The sequence below is a fragment of the Oxyura jamaicensis genome, chromosome 1 (assembly GCF_011077185.1).
Source record: "Oxyura jamaicensis isolate SHBP4307 breed ruddy duck chromosome 1, BPBGC_Ojam_1.0, whole genome shotgun sequence".
NCBI lineage: Eukaryota > Metazoa > Chordata > Aves > Anseriformes > Anatidae > Oxyura > Oxyura jamaicensis.
Window position 1 is genome coordinate 180,960,360 of NC_048893.1, and position 24,917 is coordinate 180,985,276.

Genomic DNA, 24,917 nt, shown 5'->3' on the forward strand with positions numbered 1-24,917 from the left:
TCCTTCTATTTCAAGAGAAAAGAAAGAAGACTGAGAGAAAAGAAGGATAGTCAGAGGATGCCACACTGCTCTCTTCACTAGGACATTCTCTCACCACTCCATCTGGAACAAGCAATCTAACCAGTAATGGATTTTGTAATCAGGATGCCCCGCATGGCATTGTAGTCTGGCCTCTGTCTAACAAAGTCATTTAATGCCTTGTGAGTTAGTTAACCCTTGTGTAAAATAAGCCCAAATGTATAGATTTTCCAGTACCTCACAGAGAAGAAATTAAGTGAATTTATATTTGCCAGACTGCCTTAAGATATTTACAAGAACATACTCAGCAAACAATTATCACAGAATTATCAGTCATGTTTTCAATGTAGTCATACATGATGTGAAAAACACTTTATGTAATGCTTAATGACTATTTTGAGGATCTTTTAATATCTCTTGTCTCCAGTACCAAGGAAACTGATCACCAAGAATATTTATTGAAGTTAACTGCAAAAAATGATGCTACGAGGTAGAGAAGATATTTTATCCCAGTTTAAAAAAAAAAAAAAAAAAGGTGGGGGGGGAGTCTGTCTTGCAGACAAACTAACATAAACCTTGCTGCAGCACACTGGAGATGAGAAGGCAGAAGAGGGAACAGAAATTTAGGGTAGAAGTCATCTCAACACTTCAGCAATCTAAACATTAAATATCCAATTTAAAAATCATCTTTAAGAGAGTAAGAGATACATTTCCCAAGCAGAGTACATCACATACTAAAATAAGTGGCTAAGGCACACTGCCCTCTGAAGGTGCCTCTCCCTACTGATGGTGACATGAGCTCAGGTAGCCTTCTGACAGCTGAAGCCCAAAGTCCTACCTTCATCGGTGCTCCTGCTTCCTAGGTATCTACAGGGGTACCTAACTATTTGGCTGTCCTTGCTTGTGCAGCCTAGGTCATTTTCCCAGGCAGTTTATCCCCCCTTTCTATCCCTCCCCCTGCTCCCCCCTCCTCCCCCCCCCAATAAAAAAAAAAGATAAAAATAAAAACAGTAACAAAGTCACTGCTAGTCATTATGTTCTATTTTTAAAACAAAAATATTTTGTTAATCAGGATACAATATATCATTGCACTGAAGAAGCAAACGTTTTTGAGCAAACCCAACATAAAATGACTTTCCCTGGCAGGAAAGGTGGCAGATTAAACGATTCCAGTCTGTAGTCTCCTCTAGGGAGACCCATGACATTCATTCTTCTTTTTTCATTATTTTATTATTCTTTTATTATTATTTTAAGGGGGCAGATTATACTAGCCACAAGAAAAGACCAGCACTGAAATTGCAAGCCATATAGATCACAGACCTCTGCTCCCACACAGGGGGAACTCAAGCAGAGTCAAAATATTGTTGCTTCAGTTGCATCAGCCTTTCACTTATGGCCTGAGTCCTGAAGGGAGACAAGGAGTCATGCTGTTCTGCTTGCTCAGGCAGAGGAAAACAAAATCTGTTATGAAATAATAAATGCAGTTAGTAAATGCAGTATGAAAAATCTAATGCCAGTCTAATCACTTGCAAATCTTGGTGTTAAGAGGGAAAAATGCCTGTGCTGCTCAGTGACAAAAACCAAGACTGAAGCCAAGTGGGGAAGAGGAATAGAAATGCTTTAATATGGCTATTTTTTCTTTTTTCTTCTTCTTTTTTTTTTTTTTCCTTCCATTCCAAAGTCTTGGTTCCAAAAACTGCTTCACATCTGCATCAGTAAGAAGTGCCATGCAACTGGAGTGAACCTGCAAACTTCACAGGCACCGAGGGTCTGGACACTCTGTTTTGTTGCAGGGAGCAGTATTTCAGGTAGCTCTACTCTCATCCCATGGGCCAACTGTCCAAAACTGGCTGGAACATTCTAAAGGTTTTCATGAAGTCCCTCATTTTGTTCAGTTCAATCAAATGAACAAAAGTTCAGTTGCTCAGAGACTGTTCCATGACCCAAAGCAGGGTACACAGTGACAAATGGGAGGTTTGCTTCAAAGCGTGCCCCTAGCCTGTGCTAGAGTACTGATCTAGATTCACCAGGCACTGTTTCCAAGGACTTCCTGGTCAAAAAATAAAAAATAAAAACATAAAAACATAAAAACCTGCATGGCTGGGCAGTTGACTCTCTGTGGCTTAGTCTATGGTACTGAAATTAGATTGTCAAAACCACCTAACATAGTTGCAGCTCACATGTGAAAAAGGACCTATTTTCCTGGCAGCATTACATCATACTTCACATATACCAGCCTTTATATTGGCACCTTTTACCAGAATATACTGTCTACAAATTGCATTTTGCACAATCCTTGCTAATGGAGCTACTTCAGCAAGAATTTTTCATCTAGACATTTCATAAATTCTGTGAAGTCTACTCCATCCTGAACTAAGTAAAACAAAATGTTCAGGAAGGGACCAGAATACCTAAACCTTCCCCTGGTGGACCAGAATGCTTTTCCTAAGCACATTTGATTCCAGCAAAATAACTCTGTCCTCACACACTAAGTGTCCGCTCCACATCAGTCTTAGCTGCACTAATCGGATATTTGTGTGAGCTAGAATCTGCTTCAAGTAATGATTAAATAATCATGGAAAGAATGTGGTCCTACTGTGAGAAACCTTTAATCCTCCTCCTTCCTGCGTCCTCCCCAAAATGCAGGTGCCCACAATAACATTGTGCAAACCTTTAAATACCTTTCCTGTGACCTTTTGTGCTCTTCAGCCTCCTTTGGTACACAAGTGATTCCCTGTGCTGCATTACACAGAAATTTACTTTATGTTCCTCATAGTGTCAGGTTACCAGAGAAGAAGACAACAAATCTGTTTTGATATTTGAGGTCCTGATCCAGAAAAAAAAAAAAAAAAAAAAAAAAAAGGATACATGAAAATAAAGTTCTGAAAGGCCAGGGCTTCTGGCTCTTGAGGTGAACCCCAGAGCTGAGATTTAACTTCAAAAGACAGTTGTAAAAAAGACATGATGCCTTCAGTAGCAGATCCCTAAGCCTTGCTATTAGGAAACACTATGACAGAAGGTCTTAAAGCCTGTTTCTCAACAGTTTAACTGAGACAAGACTATAAGAAGATATCTTCTTATGTATTTTCCATGTATATATGTATACACAGACACACACACACATGTATGTACACTCTGGAGCCACAGCACAATGTCCTGCTCACAGAACAGTCTTTGCAAGGATGGGGTCAGAGACCCTTCTTTGCAGTTAGCAGAACTGGAGGTGCCAAGGTGAGGAAGTAGATAGTAGGAAACCAAGGTTTACCTCCTTCTTCAGGTGGTGGTTACAAATGACACATTCTAGTAGCATCTTCTAAGTTGATAAGCAAGCAAGCTAATATGGATGTGTTTGGTGCCTGTGCTTCTTTTCTTGACTTAATCATACTACATAGCAAAACTCTTCAGACTCTCTGGGCAAAATCACAGACAATGTGCAGTTTGGAAAGTGTGATAGTCAGGGTCCCTACCTGTTACATACTCTGATCATAATACCAAGATGCTTTCTGGTGTTTTACCCAAGTGAATAAAGAGCCTGATAACAAGTACTTCATCTGCCCTGGAGATGCACATCTCCATAAGGTAACACAGTTGCAGAGGAAGACCAATCCCTATTCTTGTCCTTCTGGCTCATGAACCTTGCATTTCTGTCTCTGCACATCCTGGCACAGCAGCCTTGCCCATCACCTGCACAGCCGCACAGAGCTGTGCTGAATTCAGGGATGTAGAGCCAAGCTTGCTGAATGGCAGTGCTGGTGGCCCTGGCCTCCTGAGAGATGCCTCAGGCGTCACTGTGCAGAGGGAGACCTCCTTAGTCAGCTGTGTGCTTGAGACTGAACTGTGAAGTTCTCGGAGAGAAATAAACAGCTGGATGCTTAGCTCAAACTAAGTGGTAACATTTCCAGTCTTGCACAGGAGCATAACTTTGTGCACTTGAGAATATTTTGTCACTAAACCTCAGATCTTTCAGCTGCTTAAGCAAGCTAAACACTATGGGGAGAGAAAGAAGTGCTCTCTTGTAGAAAATTACATGTAAGCTGCATCTGAAGTTCTTAAATACTGTTTCATTCCCAGAGTCCTTGAAAGTGAAACTGGGCAGAGAGCAGCAGCATAAGACTTTTGCAATCAATTTCCCAACTGTGTCTTGATCCCATTTTACACGTCAACATCCTGTTCCAGGCCAAGCCTAACTTCTGAAGAGCAGAAAGGCCTGGAAAAAAAAAAAAAAAAAAAAAAAAAAGTTATCATCAGCCTTCTTCTTCTGGAATGATCGGATGAAGGTCACGCATGTTCCAGGTGCTTCTGATCTAGTGACACATGAGCATATTGGGATATAGAGACATCAGTTCTGTAGTTACTGAACAAAATCTGGCTGGCTAGTTGTCTGCACAGAATAAAACTGTGAAGTTGGTAATACAATAAAATGCTTTGAAATCTAGAGTTGTGTGAAGCAAAGAATTTTGTTTCCTGTCCAACCTTCACCACCCTTTTATTTTCTCCAGATGGCTCTAATTTTGGCCCTGAGTCTAGTTCCTCTTCTGGCTGTCACTGCAACAGTTGAACTACACTCAGGAGGTCAGGCTGGACTGCCAGACTGTCTGGCACCAATGCTCTGTGGAGAACTGTACCTGGCACCTTTTTACTTTGGAGAGATCAGGATGCTCTACAAAATGCTGTACTGCTGCCATTTCAGAGAGGAGGAATACCCACATGGCCTCTGAACAGTTCCACTTAACAATGCACCATGGGGCAACCCAATGACAGGTGTAATAAACAGCTGCAGGACCAAAAGTCCAGTGGTACTGAGAACATGCAGGAGCTTATATGAAATCTTGCATCAATACAGATGGCAAACACGTGGGCAGTAACCCAAATTTATCACCTCATTGATCTGAGAACTATATTTGAGTCTGGCAGAGTTACCACCCTGAATGGCCTCTCTTAGGGTTTATGCAGTAGTCTATTGTTTCACCAGCTTAGAGAACTGGGCTTCATTTTTTGAAGGTTTGAGGTCTGAACTGGCAGTACACACTTGACTTCAACTCCAGGTAATTCTTACTCCTCGGAACTAATCAAATTCCTACCTGCTTTATGGGAGAAGATCACACCTTGTATTTTGTTCCGGCCCTTTCATAAGTGAAGAAGCAAAAAGGGGCTGCTTCAGACTGTGGCGGTTACATTTTTTGTTCTTTAAATCCAAGAGACTGGTTGAATCACCAGGAAATTATCACTCATGCAGCAGGGGTGCATACATTCATTTTGGGGGCATCTGTGAGATTCAGGCAGCAGAGGGCACTCACATGTGAAAGTTTCCATAACCCTCCATAGGCAAAGATTAAAAAGACTAATATGAAGATATCCTTAAATAACTCTCTGATATGGTTGATGGGAGACAGTCCAGTCTGTGTGCCTCATGTAGATACACAACACTTGAAAAATATAAATGAAATGCATTTAACCAGGTAGCTGGAGAAACTGGTTTTAAAATATCTGTATTGTTCATTCTACTAATTTTATACGCAAAATGAAGTTATTTTAAATTAGTTTCTGATGAAAGCATAAACAAAGCTTAGAACCAAATGGTGAATTATAATGATCTACTGAATGGAGAAATCTGCTCAGTACATTTTAATAATCAAGCAGTTGGAGAAAAAAACATTTACCTTGGGTCTTTGAAAGTAAGGTGGTCTCCAATAGAATATTAAAGTTCCTGAACTGGTTTGCACTGAGAATGCAAACAGACAGAACAGCATCAAGTAAATTCTCCTTTCTCTCTCCACTTCTCTTTTCCTGAGGAGGATACCAAGCTACCCAGATTTCTGTAAACGTGACTTTCATCACTAACATACCTAAAAACTGTTAACTGAAAATGACAACACCTGGTTTGTATGAATTTTCTTAGACACGTGCCTTTTTCACCATGAATAGAAAGCATTTGCATTACCAGAAAACAGGAACTACACTTTTCTAATATGCTTCTGAGTCTCTGAGAATGCAGTACAGCAAGAAGACTAATTGATCTCATCCAACTTTGGATATCCAGGTAATAAACACGAACATCTGACCCAACAGAGAGCTCCTTTGGTAAGGAGGGAAATAGATACTTTCAGAGCGTGACTTGGCAGCTACTTTAAGACAAGATGAACAGCACCTTAGAAGCTCTTGTTTCCTTCCATGAGCAAAAAGAAACTCTAGATGATAAGCTCAGGTACACATGTCCACACTAGACGTCTGCAGATAGTCAATCAAGTCCGCACTAGGTGAATTGTGGCATGCATCCCTGGGTGAAGCATGGTGAAAATTATGAAAAAAAAAAAAAAAAAAAAAATGCTACTCATTACCCCATTATGAGCTCAGAAACGGATCAATGAGTTATTTTCTTCTGCTGCTTTTTCCTGCTTTGTACTTTAAGGCCAGTACCTTGTGAGCATTAGCACAGGTGGTAGGCTTTTGTATTTTGAGTAATCCATAGATTTCAAAAGCAAAAGTGCATATATGTATATGCTTTAGTATGAGTAAGGCCTACACTGCAAGTTATTTTACTATTGCCATGACAGTCTAATTACAGAAAATGGGCACTGACTCTGCAGTTTCTGTTGAAAAGCTGAAATAAGGGTAAGGAAACAAGAAAGAATTTAGGTACTCTAAAGGACTTGTCTGTAGTCTCTATTTACCTTCTCCCAGTTAATTTCTGTCATCTTTCTCAGTAAAATTAGTCTAAATAGTTGTAAAACCAGATTAAACCTCTTACATGGACACTGTTATTCAGAAAGAAACACAATTTAATTTAATTTTATTCTTAAATTCAAAGGGAAGTAAATTATAGTAATTGAAAGTGTGTTTCATTTTGCATAGTTGTTTCCACTGGCATGAAGGATTACTGTAACTTCAGTAATCAATTTCAAAATCACTATGTTTAATTCAGATCATTTTCCCTCAGCAACAAAATGTAGACAAACACAAAATTGGACTTATTTGTTCTAGTGTATAAGCCCCTAAGAATAGGTTAAGAATATTCTTCAAGAAATCAGATTAATTGTCAAAAAAGAGTCAAATTCAGTTGCCAGAGAACCACAAGATGAAATGCAATGGTTCTTAATTAGCCACTAAAAACATCCAGTATTATTAGGCAAGCCGTGGTTTTACCAGCAGTCTGCTGACACAGCGCACTGTTGTGCAATACCAGGGTGGTATAAAACATCATTTTAAAGCAACGTGATTACACCGGATTTGGGTGACCTGATTCTGCAGGACTCAAAAAGGCCAGTTTGCTGAGCTCTTCTCCAAACACATCCCGTCTTGTAGGTCACAGATTAAACTTTGATACTAGCTTAGGTTTTAGAACAGCTTTAGCATTCCAAAAATATTGTTGCAGGCATGGAATTGAACCGTTAATTTGGCAGGATATCGTTCTTTTCACTAGCACTATGACATATGGGGGTGGAGGAGGAGGAGAGATGGGAGGGAAAGGTGGTTGTTTTGCATCCCTCCTCAGCTCTATCTCTTTTTAACACAGTCATCCATTGCAATCACTCATTGAATAAACTTGGCAGTCACGGAAGCCAGATGTCAAAACCTGGCTTTGACTGTAAATCTGTAACACAAGCATTTGGCTGTGCCATTGCCTTATTCCTGGGCAGTCCTTTTTTTTTTTTTTTTTTTTTTTTAATGGTGAAGCTGTTGAGTTAGCCTCATTGTCTCTTCATATTCAATTCAATTATTTGCAATATAGCCATTTTGTCATGGAAAATTCCAAGAAGAGGCCAAGAATCTGTAACCCTATCCTTTGTTTTGTTTTGGTTTGGTTTGGTTTAATTTTCTGTACTAGTAGGGGTCAAATAATATATTGTTAATTAGCTGCTTCCTTAGTAATCTAAAGTCACTAATCCTGGTATTGGATCCATATACCTCAGCCTGTAAGGAATCCAGACTGATCACCCCAGTCTGCTTCTGTGTTTGCAAAACTCTTATGGATGCCTATAAAGTGTAAAGAAATGTCACAGTAAGTTGTGTATTAATAGGGTCAGGCTCGGAGATGGCTATATATCAAAGCTAATATGAATATATATATATATATTTGAGAATGTGAAAGCATTCCTCTGAAGTGCTGCTGTATTCAACAGCTGAAGCCATGTGCCAGAGCTTGCCACCTTCTGTGGGGAGTCTAAGTTTTCTTATGCAAACTCTTCCGCATGAACAGGGACAGATGAGCTGGGCCCATAATAAAAGGGTTTGAAGTCTGATTCCTTTTATGGAAAGAGCAATCTGCTAACCAATAGATCTGAGATGTATCTATGGAGCTATATTTTGCTGCCCAGTGATGGGGGAGGGATGTGGGAGATGTGTCATCATTCCAGCTCTTATAAAAGAAAAATGAAAGCTATTAGTTGGCGAAAGAAAATGCCATTATTAAAAAGAATGAAGGCTGCAAGGAAAAAAAAAAAAAAAAAAAAAAAAAAAAAAAAAAAAACAATTGAAAGCAAATGCATTCTGGTATTGTTTTTAAATATTCATTTCTACAAACTGAAGATACTTTTCATTTTTATTGACTAAAGGTGCTTCACATTAATATATTATTTCTTGCCCTGCTTGGGATATTAATATTGTGATTACCCTTGAAAAAGTATTACCATTGGTGATTTATGCAAAACTCAGCCACTTCTAAGACTCTATCAGTTTGAATTAAAAGAAGCAATGGAGGAAGTATGCTGCTATCATGTAAGCTGTAGATCATCATTATTTTCAGTAGTTGGTATGGTCAGTGTACTTAAAGCATTACTTCAGTCAGTGTTCTGGAACCATTCCTTTCCTCAAGGAACAAATCACCAAGGGAGAAAAAACTTTGAGATTTGGCTCCACGGTCTTAGATTTAGGACTATAATAATCCCATGAAGTAATGTGTTTCATCTGCTGTGCTTTGTTTAGATTCAGCATTTCAGGCCAACCCTTTTATATTTTAACTGTTAATGGCTGAGCTGGCCAGAAAGTGTCTTTAATAGATACAATTTTCTGATTGTGTTAAGCTCTATATGATCCATCTCCTTACACTCTGTGCTGCTGGATTTAATCATAACGTATTCGTACCCACTGAAACTGAGTTACTGCAAATGCTCAATAGGCTCATTTATCTCAATGACTTAAGATATCTGGAGGTCAGAGGGTGTCACGGTGAATCCCAAGGATCCTGTTTCTCTAATTACTAATTTGGCTATGGTCATTTTAAATCTCATCTAGAGTTGGCAGCTCCTTCTGAAACCTATTCCAGAGCCTGTCAGAGCTTGCTTTCCTGGTCAGCAAGGGGCTGTTCTGCTTTCCTGGACAACAAGAGGCCAGACCATGATGCCTGATATTACTGGCAGCTTTGCTTTAGTCTATCCAAAATATGGACTACCTTGCTGTCTTAAACTGGGATATATGATATATGAATCTTTGCTCCCATCTGCCTAACCTGTCAGGGAGCCTATGGCTACCATGCAGTATTTACCATTTGATCTCCAGAACTGGGACATTTTTGAGATGGAGGCTGTGGTGGCAGCAGCTGGTAAAAAGTGATGCTTTCACATGGCAGGGCTCTTGACAGCATTAAGCAGATGTTTTTCATTTGTAAAAAGAACATTTGTAAAAAGAACATTTCTCTGTTCTCTTCCTGGCTGTGGTCAGTCCTACTGTAAGTCACATGGAAGTTGTAGTATAGAGACAACACAACAGTGGTGATGCCAAGGAACAAAGTGAAGTTTATTCTGTTTTCTTTTCTATCCCAGTGTAAATGAAAAAAGGGAGATCCTGAGATACCCCACCATAAATCTCACTATTTTTCCTCCACAGGAAATACAGTACACAAAATAATATGAGGCCACATTTGTCATCGGTGATGGCCCATCCCTCAAGTGTCTTTTCCCCTCGAGTCCTGTTTGGTTTTTTGTTTTTTGTGCTTTTTTCACTGAATCAAAGAATCACCTAGGTTGGAAGAGACTTCCAAGATCACTGAGTCCAACCTCTGACCTAATACTAACAATACTGACCTAATACTAATAATACTAACTACACCATATCACTAAGCTCTACAACTAAATATCTTTAAAAGACCTCCAGGGATGGTGACTCAACCACTTCCCTGGGCAGCCTGTTCTAACGCCTAACAAGCATTTGCTCCACACTGTAGCTACTGAGACATTCCAGTGTGAAAGTGCTTATCACAAACCTGAGTTAAAGAATCCAGGTTCCTGTATGATATCTAGGAAAACTAATCAGTTTAGAAAGGGAGTCACAGTAGCCAGCATGCTGTGTGAAGAACACTTAGTCCAACCAGGGGAAACATAAGAAACAGGGTTACAGAAATCTTGTCCTTCTCTTGTCTTTAAGGTACATAGCTGCATTTTAACTTACTTGGTTGAGAGTTGGTTTTACAGATTAAAATCACTGTAAAAACAGTGCTATCTCTTAGAAGACAATGCTAGAAGACAATGCAATTCATTTCTTGCACAGAAATCAATGAAAGAGATACTTTGTTCAGGAAGTGAATGGCCTAGGTTCCCTACAGCCTGGAAGGGTTCAAACTCACTAACTCAGGTAAGAACCCAAACCCTGGAATAGGATCACTTTCTGCATCATGTGCTGAAGTCAAGGAAATAACAAGATGGAATAGGACATTCATTTGGTCACCATTCTTCAGCCTCAGGCAGAGCAAAGACCCTCCGATGTGTGATGGTATTTAGCAATGTTTCCTCAAGGCAAAGAACAAGTTGGACCCTAGTCTTTAGCTCCATGGATGTGTTCCAGCATCTGTGCTGTTATGTAAAAGTGATTGGGTTGCACATTTGTTATTCATTTGATTGAGTTTTGGTTTGTCAGAAGAACACCTACATTAACATATGCTCCGGAATGTGCTTTGTAGCCAGAGCGAATAAAGGTGTCTCCCATCGACCCTCACTTCAGTTTCAGCTGTCTGGCAATAGATATGAGTTTTGACTAACCCCTTCTTAATATTTCTTGTCAGCTAGCTCTAGACAGCATACTGCTCAGTGTGAGTTTTTGAGTCCCCAGGTACCACTGGGGATATGCACAGAGTGTACTACATCAGCCTTTGGCTTCCACTCCAGGACCAAAGCATTCGCTCCGTGTATCTTGTCTCCTACACTTTCTCTCTTCATTAGAGAAAAAGTCAAATGCTGTCTTGTATTGCATGTGGTTTACAAAAACACTTCTTCATTTTCTGTACTGACAGGGAAATTAGATGAGGTAACCTAGAAAAAACATCTGAAAACACAGTACAAAAAAGGTAGGGCATGAGGAAATTTTCTAAACAGAGCACACAGAAAGATATCATTTTAACCATTATTACCACTATTTAATATGGGGTGGGTTCAACGCTAAAGAAGCCATTACAGTTATCTGGAGTTACAATCACAGGGCCTTTCATGAAAACCCCATAAGTGTGTACAGCTGTATGTAAACTCAGGAACATATCTGCTGATGTCTACTGAAGGGAAGTTTTAGCTGTCTTTGAAAGCACATGAATATGCACTTGCTGTGTGTCATTCAAAAAAGCATGTGAAGTCATCCAAAACATTCTGCATTTCTGCTTGGTCATCATGAGTTTTTCTGATACAACCTCTTTGACTAAGCCATAAATTGTCATCCACCTCTGCATACAACACTTGCTGGGTCAGAAACCACAATGAACAATTGTCACCTCGTCATTAGGCAGATTGCTGATATGCAGGTATCACTCTGTGAGCACTGCAACCAGACACAAAGAGTGTGCTCACACCACCTGGGTATGCTAAGGTTGGCACCCTCTACTTATAACTGGAAAGAAACACATTTTCTTTGGAAAAGAAAGATCTTTTTCATCTGCTCTGTAGGTGATAGCACTCATCTTCTGCTGCCTGAGATCACACAGTCTTGTTCAGTACTTGCCATAACAAGTTGAATAATAGCTTCAGCATCAACTATTTCATGGAGGAATACATATACTTTTGAATGGCTGTCATCAAGATAGGTACTCTCAGTGATGACCCTGAGAGCATCTCTAATGCTGTCAGAATGACTGCACTTTGAATAACAGCTTCTAGAAAGTTATTTTTGGCAAAGCAAGAGAGGAGCCTCTGGATCATTCTTCTCCAGCCTGACCCCACTGTGGGCAGTAGGCCCACTTAAAGAATGAGGGACTGTTCTCAGTACAGCTTGTGGTTTGCTGCACAAAAGCAAGCTGTAATATATTCTGAAAGGCAAATGGCCAGTCCATGAATCCTTCTCCTTCTTTACCCCAAGAATCTAGATTTTCCCTTTCTCTTTCCTGGCTTCCTGTAACCCATAGTTAACAACAGACCAGAACAGACATCTAAGTGATGTTCCTAGCTCGTAGCTGGACTAGTGGCATTTAGTACCTGGCCCAGATGGGTGGTCATGGCAGACTACAGCTGTGTACAGTTGACCTGTTTTGGTCCCCATGAAAAAAGGCAAGGAGGGAGACCATGTACAGAAGTTGTAGAATTTCCTCAGTTTTTTATTTATAAAGAAAAGGTCTTCAAAAATAGAAAGCAGCAGATAGCAGAATGTTATGTTTAAGATTTCAAGTCTATCCCCTCCAAAACAACCATCAGAGCACATACAGATTCTTTTCCTCTCATAACTCATGCCATGGTTTTCATGCTAGATGCAGGTCAGCAGCTAATGGTGTCCCCATGGATCTGGGCCAGAAGATGAGGTTATTGTTGATAAAACTCCCTTGTGTACATGTTTACCAGGGATCTCTGGACTTTTATCTTATTTTGGGTCCAGGACTGGGGGAACACTGGAGGCAGATGCCATTGATGGCTCTGCATCACGAAAAGCTTTTAACAGTGTACAGTTAAGGGGGGGATTGCATAAGTGAAGAGGGAACAATATGTGTGGTGTGAGGACTGGAGGGAAATATGAGATCTCAAGGCTACTTTTGGAGATCTTTGTATGGGCAGAGAGTACCCACCAGGATGAAGCCACATGCACATTTCAGATCTGCTGACATCAGTCACCAGTAAGCGTGCTCCAGATGACAACCTCCAAACAAGCGACAACTTGCAAGAAGATGAGAATTGGGAAAGAAATGCAGTTGATCCCCAATAGGGAGATAGTCATGTACCTTCATGACTGGTGCTTTAAATTTTAAGTTTTAAAAAGAAGAAATAATTCTAAATATTTTTCTATTTAAAAAACAGAGAGGTTGAATTTAAAGTTTCTGCCATAGGAAAGTGAGTAAAAAAAAGTTTTCTGGAGCCATAGGAAATTAAAAACTCTTCAAAGAAGTTTAAATATGAATGCGTACTCACTATAATAAGCTTAACGTATCGTCAAACTGAGTCCTGAAATATCTTTCAAGTCCAATCATGTATAAAGGATATTGTGCATGTGTGTGTACATGCATATATATATATATATAATATTTTAAAATTTGATATATGTTAATATATATGAATTATGAGTAATTTATTTTCCCAAGGTTTCAGGCTATCACATTATCTCTTAAAAGTATGTAAGACAACCTTTCAGATACAGATCAACATTTTTTTCTTCATTTCAATTATATGTCAATTTAAAAAAAATACTCTAAATTTAATTTTGATTTAATCAGCCCTATTACATGGGATAAAACATACAGTCTTAGAGATGAGACACATCTTCCAATGTTTTGGTATCACAGATGCGTGATGGACAATCTGGTTCATATTCAATATGAACACTAAAAATATGAATGGGAATATCGATAAAAATAGAGTAGTTGTTTAAGCACTTAGTGGAGGAAAATTCAGTTGATTTTAGTATGAGTTCAGAATAAAGATCACCAGTTTAGAAAACTGAAATTGCATCTCAGGCTACACTTTTTTGTTTAAATTTGTATGGTAAAAAGAGAGTATTGTTCTCATTTTTCAACACTTTATAATAATCATTTTAAAACAAGTTGCACTTCATCTTTTTCTCAAGGAAAAAGAAATTTTAAAGGCAGTTGATGCAATGAGTGACAATTGAATTCATTAACATTCCTAAGAGGTTGTTGAAGAATCACAAGACAACCAATATCTTCAATCTGTGTGCAGTACCTCTTTACATGATAGCTTACTACAATTATGTCAACATGTCAATGAGAAACATGCAGTTTTTGCAGAACAATTGACTGAAGCATAATCCAAGAAGATGGAAATGATTCCAAGTAAGGACCCCCTGAGGAGCCTACTAAAACTCTGAATGAGCATGCTCTTCACAGAGGGTATGTTTTCCAAAAGGTAGTACAGAAGAAAGCCTTTCGGTCTAATCAGTTTCACCATTATGATGCTGAGACTTGAGCAGTAACAGAGTGTCTTTATAAAGCCTGTCAGAGAAGAGGTGTCACCCAATTCTTTTGCACAATGACATAAGGAATGTAATGCATCTATACACCTTCTCAATATTACAGCTGTATAAATACTATTGCCATTCTTTTACTTGGGCATATGACTTACTCAGAAACTCTTGCTTGTGCAACCTCTACCCTTCCAGGGCAAAAGTGCTTTACACACACTTTACACATTCCCTTCAGTCAGGTCTGAGCATACTTCAGATCAATAGGGAAAACAGAAGATTTAACGTGTTCCATGAGCCACTTAAGAAAACAGTCATGCAAACATGAAATAACCAGTAAGAAAGCAGGGATATTATCACAGTCCATAGCTGTTTAAGAGACAGATCTGAACAAGACTAAGGCTGAATGAAGCTAATTAAGCTTGCCATCTATAGACCATGATGACTAAGAACAAAATAGCAGGGAAATAATAATAATAATAATAATTTAAAATAAATAAATAAATAAAGTGAATGGAATCTCTTGGCTTACTCAGCAAAATCTGTCCTGTTGTTCTGAACATCCCACTGGTCTCTTCCCCAGTCAAAGATCACTTTTCTGGGATGTATACATCTTAGCCTATTCACATCACTGTTGGACCCTTCACATTTTATAGAGACTTAGCAGTCCAGTTAAACTGTTGAGACAAATTTGTGCTGGCAAGTGCATGCAAAAGCAAGAAATCAAACAGAATATATTTTGATCCACTATTTGAACAGATAATGCTTTCCAAGGGCCAGTTAGTTTCCATATTCAGTTAGAATCCTTACTTAGTTCTCACCTTTGAAAACTACATGTTCTATTTGTCTAATTGGACTTCCTAGCCTGGACCCCTTAAAAAGAAGTACAGTGACCTTCTACACAATTATCTAAACCCATAGAAAATGTAGAATATGCCTAACCTCAGCTAAATATGAGTAAAACATTGCCATTTGTATATATTTCTCCAACTTCCCCAGTTTCTCCAGATTTTTTGCTAGGTCAATGTTTGTTAAGACTGTCTTCTAGGATCAGTCTCCCTCAGCAAACATCACAAGGTCACATAAACTAAATGGAAGCCTAAACCTATTCACCAACTTGAATATAAATAACCAAGAACAACATTAGGATGATAGCTAAAAGGCAGTTCACCCCACAGCAGATGTGGCAAAGGAATCTTGGACAGATTCAAGGAATCTCTTTTCCAACTACTGAAATATAAAATCCCCCAAGCCCTCTGCAGGGCACTCCACTCTAATTCTTAGAATTAGCAGCACTTTGACACTTCTGATGAACCTGTAACTCAAAGATCATTAACCTACTTCCTCTGCTTTTCTGCATGATATTAATGGGAAGGTTTCTTCCAATATCTTCTTATATGTGTGTGGCTTTTCAATGGCTTAAAAGGATTTCCCCTACAGCACCTACTAAAATAAGTCTTCACCCCTCAGCTAAGACTCTACTTGCCAGTTGATTACTCAGAATGACATTTTTTTAATGGTACAATATGTACACACTTTTGAAAACTATGAGTTTGGTGCCAACAATAGATTGACTTTTAATGAGTAGCATTTACCAACGTCCCAGTAATTCACTTAGCGCGTACTATCATTAATGTACCAGTGAATTTAAATTGCTGCTGCCAACAGAAGCTCTGCTTAGAGGGTCCTGTGAAGTCAGCATCTTTGCCTTTACATAGGCTGTAGCATCTTGCTTGGCTAGTGAATCTAATGTGTCATTTATTTTTACTGCCTCATTTGTACATTATTCCCATCTCTTTCATAGGCTATATTCTGCTTTCCATGAGCAAGCTATCCATCTTTATAAAGGGATAAGAGTCCTTTTAAAGAGGATAAGTGCCAAATGCTGTACCTTATAGAGCCTGTATTCTGAAAAGAATAAATAAATAAATAAATAAATAAGAACAAATTGAAGAGCTGTACAATTTTAAAAGAGCTGTTCAGGAGATAAACCATCTTTCAGAATCAAAACTACTGGGATTATTAAAGGTAAATGCATATGATTTCATTCCCTCATGCACAATTAGATACTCCTCTGAACTGCATAGAGAAGACAATATGCACAGTCTCCTCAATGTCTCAGGACAGTACCTAGGTGCTATAATAATTAAACAGAAAGAGGAAAAAGTATCACCACATAGTTCATGAGAAAGACCACGTAAATACAATTTCATTGTTTAAAGTAAGGAATTGTCAGGAAAAAAAAAAAAAAAAAGAAGAAGAAAAAAGTAAATTTTTATAAACAGACACAGAAAAATGTGCTTGCCATGTCCTTCATCAGTCAGGAAAGAAGCCAAGAAGCCAGATTACTTTAGAACTGAGGCTCAAAGACAAATTCCTGGAAAAATACAATGGTAAGTACTTCCCATTGATCTTTCTACACCCATCGATTTCTTTTTTTTTTTTTTTTCCAAAAAGTTTGTTTGTGAAGATTAACTTAATTAATTAATTATCAAAAATAGTAATACAGAGATGACCAGTCAGTCACAAGAAGAAAATAATAAGCAGTAAATTCTATAAGTGTGCCACTGATAATTTTGTGGGACTGTTAACAAACAACCTACCTCTATGTCTTCTTCCCAACAAGTAATAGTACAAAATTTAAATAATCACAATGTGCTTTTGATATCATATTTGCTCATAGGTTAGTTGCATCCACAGCCTGGAAGCAAGCAGTAGGTAGACTTGAATTACCATTTAGTTTAGAATAGCCTTACTTGGCCTCAATCTACATTTGGAGGGCAAAATCTGGAGGGGAAAGCACAACTATTACAGAGGAATTATAGTAATTTGCAAACAGAAAAGTGGGTCAAATCTGCTGCATAAATTATTCATAATGAATTGTTCTTTCAGATCTATATTGGATAGATTTTAGTACACACTGAAAATGAGATCAGAATTGCTATAAAGGTAAAACTACTTTAGCGTATTACAAAGACCAGCTGTATTATTTTACTTTATGAAATATCGAGTTGACATTTATTTATTCATTAGGGTTACCTGCATTACAAAACAATCCATCCATCCAGGAAACACAAAGAACAAAATGCCACAAAGAGAACGTGCATTGCATTGATGGCTAGCATTTAAGGAGAGTGAACATTAGAGAAAACTTGACTAAAAATATCCAGTAGTACTAGAAAATCACACTAGAGGCTTGAGTATTCTGGGTAATAGGGTGCAGGGCAGTTTGGCAGGCTCATAAGCTGAATGCAAGATGCATCTGTCTATAGGCGTGATTCATCCTTTCTGCTGGCACAGTCTGTTTTCCCCTGCATGTGAACATTTAATCCAGCCTCCCGGGGATGTTTATGCTGATAAATAAAAAGAGCTCTGTTTCATCCTCACTAACTAGCTGTTTCCCATTCACATCCACTCTAAGCAGTACTAGCCGTAGGCATGGTTGGGGCTATCAGGCACAGATCCTGCTTTATTTATAATTATAGGAGGTAGGGAGGTCTCTGCAGACTGCACCCTGGCACCGGCCTGCCTCCACGCTGAGATGGAAGTCCATCAAGGGACAGACCCAGGCCTTTCAGGTAGCAGCAGCAGCTGGTCAGGTAGACCTGCCACTAGGGCTAAGAGCAGATACGAAAATCCTGCAGACAACACCCTGCCATAGGAACTCACCCTCCACCGATGTCTTACTGGATCCCAGCAGGGAAACACCAATTTGGCTGAGATGTGGGGTTTTTCTGGGAGAGCTGCTTTGTTTTCCCTAATTTATTTTTGGCAACTGCTTTGCTTTAACAGGCACATCATGGGGAGTTCTTCTCTCAAGAGAAATTTGTCCTTGACAGAACTTCACTGATTGGAACAGCTACATCATGGATAAATTTGGCCAGTTATCTTTTCAAGTTGGATAAACTTCACTTAGCTTCTTTAGCACCACTTGCTCAGATAATCAATACATACAGCAAACACATGGAAATGAAGGTAAAATGCACTGCATAACTCCACTGGACGCAGCTGAAAATATATGCTATAACACTTGGGCAAGATAACAGAAGTGCTTCAACTTGGAAGTACCCACTGTGTCTCTCTTAGCAAAGGCCTGTTCCTGACTTTGATCATGTATATGCCCAACAGAACACTTTCTAAGTGCTCATGACTTCCACTCTTGTTTTTCAGTACAATTGGTACAAAAGAGAAGTACTTTGGTACTTAATAGTGTGCAGGATTACACAGCATTAGAAAGATGACCTTTTTATTCTTCTCCTCAAGTTACATAAAGTGCTTGTAAAACATGCTGAGCATGGCTCTCTGGGCTGCTGAGTGGCAGAGAAATTATAGCTGCTGAAAGGAAAAGGTACAGGTTAGATAACTATTTTAAAAGAACCTTTTTCCAGCTTTTTCTAGCAGCAACCAGTATTTTATTTATTGTACATTCAGGGAAAAAAAAAAAAAAAAAAAAAAAAAAGTACATCTAATCTTCCTCACTTACAGCATTAGTTCATTAGTTGAGGGGAGACAGATTCTTCTTGAGAAACAAGCTCTGATTTGTAAATGTTCAAATCTTGCATAACCCTTCTGTATATCCTTGCTCAGCACTACAGCTATCATCTAGGATGAACTCCTTCAAAAATGCTACCTACCCTTCCATCCCCTGACCATGCAAGGCTCAGGTCAGAGGTGCTGTAGCTATGACATGGTCGCCCTCAGATTATACCTGGGCCTCTCCTAAAGGATGGCACCCCAGTGCCCAGCTGTGCCAGGATCAGTCCTGAGCACCTCCTACTCTCCTCTCTTCCTCTCGCTGCAGTAACAAAGGTTATATCCCTCCATATTAAAAAAAAAAAAAAAAAAAAAAAAAAAAGCCACTCTGTTAGAGCTGACCTATGGGAACACATGAGGATAGATGCAAATTGTGCACTGATATGGCTAGAAGGTTAAAACCTGTGTAAATCTTAGATAGATTGCAAACCTGTGTCTGAAGGGCTTGAAATCGGCACAAAGATGTCCTAGTTATGCTCCCTGTGAAAAAGAGATTTTGCCTTCTAGCAGCTTCTAGGACCTCCTCATGAGGATGCAGTACTTCCTGGGTCTTGAGGCTTTCATCTGGACATGAATGGCTTTGCTATTTGTTCCTTGCCCCTTCAATTGGGCTTCAACCCAGAGAAAAGCAGCTTCCTGGCTGATTTGGAGACGCCATTTCTGAAGTTATCACCAAGACCAAGTTGCTGGTGGTTAGCTGTGCTTGTTTGCCTAGCCATACAATTCTCTACTCGAACTTTAGTCCAGGGTGGAGGTTAAAAAGGACTCACAGAAGTCACAGGGCAGACTTGCAGGCAACTAAATGGCCTTTCATTCATGGCAGCAGTCAGGGAAACAGCATGTTGTTTGACATGGATGTGGGCAGACATGCACGGAACAGTGACAGCTGCATTACCCTGTCAGCAGAAAGGAAATAGCACTCTCAGCATCCTACCTTCCTCAGGTCCTCACCCTGCAAAGTGCTACAGGCCTCCTCCTGCTATAGCTGCTCCAGCTGTGTGGGCCCTCAGGGCGTTTGGGCTGGCATAATGTCACCAAAGACGATGCAAGAGTTGCCTTTCTGGAGGAGCAGATGCTCCATCACTTGTGCTGGAGCTGTGCCCTCCACAGGGCATATTGAGGCAGCTGCTAAGAGTAAATGACTGTCCCAGTGAGGATGTGCATCGGGGAGATAAGAAAGCTGATTTACAATCCCCTCATTAAGGATTATTTTTGCAAAGCAGTATTGCACTGTCAATAAAGGCCTTTCCCTCTCCTCCCCACACAGTCTCTTTTAAAGTTCTCAATGTGACCTTGTACTGCTGCAAAGAAGGAATTGAACCTGGGTCTTCCGACACCTTACAGAGTGTTCCCATCCTTGTGGATAAGGGAATAGGTGTGAAGGAAAGAAGTAATACCTCCACTTGGGAGTTTTCCCACCTTATCACCTCCCTTCCTGCTTCAAATCTCAACTCATGTTCCTAAATTGTCCCAAGATAAACGCGTTTCTCAAGGAATCTAGCCACTGAAAAAATCAGCTCCTCCTGTTAGAGGCATCCTGGACTGAAATAATGAGACTTATTTTTCTCAGAAAATGAAGATCCTTACACTCTGACCCTAAAGAGACCTTCAGGAATTCCCTCTTCTGCCTCTCTTCTCAATGCCTTTTCATTATTTGTTCTCATTTAGGAGTTTCTCCTTGTAGAGAGCTGCTTCTCCAGCACCCCAGAGAAGCTAGTGTACCAAAAATTTTGAAAGGAAAGGTGAAAGAGAAAGGGGATAGTGCTTAACAGAGAGTCAGGGGTGACAATCTGATGTTTAAGGAGTTCTGTGCTATAATGTGAATACTGCACCAGCTTGTGGAGAGCATCCTTTGAGCTCACATAAGTAGGGCAGTAGGTCATGGGACCAGTGGCAGATACAGATTTCCGCAATCCCTCCTACTCCAATGTATAATCACACAGGATATGATCCTACACACTGTGTTTCATATTCTTACATTTAGAAAGGTTGTTCCAATTGTAAGCACTCTTATGACACAGTGTCCCAATTACTATGGCTTTCAATGTGTGTACTTCAGGGACCAGCACTCCTTATTTAGGGCACCGTTCACAGAGTCTTCCTGTTACCACGAGAAAATGTTAAAAACCACAAACAGATCCTTGTCCTTTGTTCAGTTGCTGCGAGTTTACTGCAGTACACTTGCATCACCATGGTGCAGAGGAGTGGAGGCTGCTGTCTGTACCACCCCAGTCCAGCCCAGGACCTCATGAGGGAATGGTTTCTTAGTGCATCACTAAATAAGTTGAATAATATGGGGGAAAAAAATTCCCTGTTGGCCGTTCAGAGGCATCACAAAATTGACTAAAGATGCTATTTTATTTTTGTCAAGTTTAGTTGGCACCATAATTTTATTTGCATTTGATTCACAGACACAATAAGGGGATGATATAATACTAGACAGAGGTAAGTGTTATGTGACAGGAGTATTAATCTCATGAAACAATCACCTGCATCAAGTGATTAGGGCAAGAAAAACAGTCTCTTAGTAGCACTTTGGTGTGTCACATACTTACTACAAATTACATCACATCATTCTATAAGGAGCTGTTGAAATATTTATTTGAACTATAAACCATTTTGTGAGATAAATACAATCTAAGTTAATGTCAAAGGTTATTTCCTAATATTTCTCTTTCTGTATTGGATCCAGTATTCTTAACACAACATTTTCTGTCAAATGCAGTATTTTATGTGTTAATAATTTTAATTATTAGCATAGAATGTGCATAAATTATCTATGAGCTGTGATGAAAACTCAGATATTGTTCTTGTACAGACTTCAATTTGCTGGTCACAAAATGTTTGCAAATGCAGTTTAATTTGATTTACTAACCAAGGAAGAAGCCACAATTTCATTAAGAAATAGCTGAGGAAGGGAAGCTTTCTTCATTAATTAAAAACAATTAATGAGTTGCCCAGCTGTGTTACAAAGCAGCCTGCAACTTCTACACTGGCACACTGGCAGACTACTAATCCAGTGCTAACGGGGTACACCAGGCAGGACACTCAGGTTTGGATTCTTCTTTATAGTGAGCTCCATTCAGAAAGAGGCTTATTTCAAATTTTTACTTAAAAAGAAAATAAAAGCTTGATTCATTCTGAAGTGTTCGCCAGGCAAATCCTTGTATTATTAATGTTTTTGAGAAGTGTAAGGAAGGTGTGCCAAAGAAAAGTGCAGCCTTGGTGCTGCTGGTGGGGCTGTGAGAAAAAGTAGGTGTCAACAGTTAGGGGCTGTAATTCCTCCTCCTCCATCCTAGCCCTGCAAACAAATGGAGTGAGATGACAAAAGCATAGCTCAGAGCAGGGAACAGTAAGTGAGGCTTAGGGATCTCATCCTGCGGGAGCTAAACCACTTGTGGGATCTCTGCGGAAAAAGTAGGGCTTACTGATCTTTCACGTGGCACTGCTATCCTTCCATCTTGATGGTGAGCTACCTGTAAACAGGAAAAGAAGTGAAGCTGAAAGCTTCACAGAAGGGCTAAAAATAAATAAATAAATAAATAAATAAATAAACTGTCATTTACCATTACCACTGTTTCCAGAGCAAGCTTATCACCTTGAGAAAAAATAATAAATAAATAAATGAGGAAGGAAGAGCAAATCAAAAGCTAAATAGAAAAACAAGAAGGAAACCAAACTCACACCTGCATGGAAACATACATGGGACTGGTGAACTGATCCAGAGTCCCAGGTTTTGCAGTTAGTCCTCTGGGTCATTAAGAGTTTCTGTGGCTTCCCAGACATGTATATAGCATAACTGTTTCTTTGCATACTCAGACACTTCCTTCATAAAGACCATTTGTATTTGAGTTGGCTGCTACTGCAAGAAAAACAGATTCCCAAGCAAACACAGGACCCTGACAGATTTGGTACCCTAGACCCAGTTCCAGCTACTTACTCTGGTCTTCAGGGCATGCCCAACAGACACCAACAAAATCTTGGTCAACACAAAATGCTACCACTTATCTTGGAAGTATTTTATTACTTAACTTGCAGCCATCTTATTTATTTGTTTGAGCCTAGCTTTCAGCCCTAAGTAATAAACTAAGCCTTTCATTCATCTTTGGGAAATAAAACCATGAAACTTTGAATTCCCAGAAGTTCTTAGGCAGTTGATGGCATAGATGGTTTCTGGGGAGGTTAGCTGGGGGTGGAAATACATCCTTTCCTGACTTCCCACATACTTTTATATACATCTGTGTCATTCTGTGATGCTAGGTCCCACCAGAAAAAAATCACAAAGCAGGTCAGGAAAAGAAGTGCAACAGGTCAGACAGTTCCACTACAGAAGTGCAGACATAATACAACTTACTTTAAGTCAATTAACTCATACCAGGTTAAGAGAGCAAAAAGAAGCCATTATGTCAATTATGGAATAATTTCCTATTTCTGACTTGCAAATTGTTGGTCATACGCTCCCAAACAGCACCCTTCCTTTCATGTGAGTGATTCTTTTGACTAGCAAACAGAAATCTGACTAAGGAAAACAAACAAAATTACTTCTTGCTTAGTGAAATCATATTTGCCAAGCCACACAACTGAGTAAACAACCTGAAGGAAAACCATTTGTCATAACCTAATGTATCACAATGTAAATATTATATAAAGAATGTAAATATCCCTTGAAGGTGCCCCATAAATAAAATTATAGCAAAATTATTTTATTTGTTCAGGTACTACATGTATAGTGTGGTAGTCATCAATCTGTACAGGTAAAATTCAAGCAAAAAGCAATGTTATCGATCAAATCTGAAGCTTTCCTGCAAATATAGGAAAAAATGCCTCTTAGATGATATACAGTATATAGCATGAATGCATGACCATTGACTTTGAATCAGGTGGGACACAGGCAAGGTCTGCCTATCACGAAGAATTTCCCTACTACTAGTGGGATTTTTTTTAAGATTTATTATTTTGCATATGTCTGACCACAGTGTTTCAGTGCACAGTTTCTTTTTGAGGTATTTTTGCTTAATGGGTATAGCTTTACACAATCTGTCCATGCAGCTGTGTAACTGTGCTCCACATTTGTGAATTACTTCCAAGGTCACTCTTAACTAGAGAAAATATTTCATTCATTGTCTTTTTTTATACAATAAAGTGTGTTATACTGCAGCTGGTAAAACATATAGATTAAAATGGAAACTCTAAAGGGCTATCTCTGACCTCCATAGATTTAGGTCAAACCTGGCTATGAAAGTTAGCAACTTCATCTCCAAGAAAAAAATTTAGGTCTATCAAAGACTGAACTGAAGGTATCAAGGCTTCATATTTCACACCCCTCATATGGCAAATTGGATTATAATCACAGCAATACACCTTCAGACAGCAAGAACAGACATGATCTGGCAGAGTGAAGAAGCCTTTATGATATAATTCCATTATAATACAGTTTTCTCAATGTAATTCCTCCTGTGCATATAATGAAAGACAGTCAATTTCCTGTTTGTCCCTAGACACCACATACCATTACGGAGCAGCCCAAACTGCCCTAATGGGTATGTGAGCAGTTGGCTCCTACTGGAATGGGTGGTCACCTGCTTATTGGTGAGAGAAAGTTTTCCCTTCTCCCACACAAAGGACACTGAAGAAGACATCTATATCAGGTTTACATGGCAAGGGTTTGCTAGCAGGGCAGGGTTGTAGGGGTGGCCTATGTGAGCAGAACCCAGCACCTGTCCAATGTTAGACAAGGGCCAGTTTCAGCTGGCTCCAAAGGGAGGACCCGCCACTGGCCAGAGGTGGGCCATGAGTGACATTGGTTGGGCCTCTGTGAGAGCAGATTTAAGAAAAAAAAAAAAAAAAAAAAGGTGTGCATTGCAGCTGAGAGAGAGGACTGAGAAGCAGCCCTGCAGCCCCTGAGGTCAGTGCAGCAGGAGGGCAGGAGGTGCTCCAGGCACACAGCAGCAGTTCCCCTGCGGCCTATGGAGAGGCTCCTGGTGGAGCAGGCTGTCCCCCTGCAGCCCATGGGTCCCACACGGAGCAGATCTCCACACTGCAGCCCGTGGAGG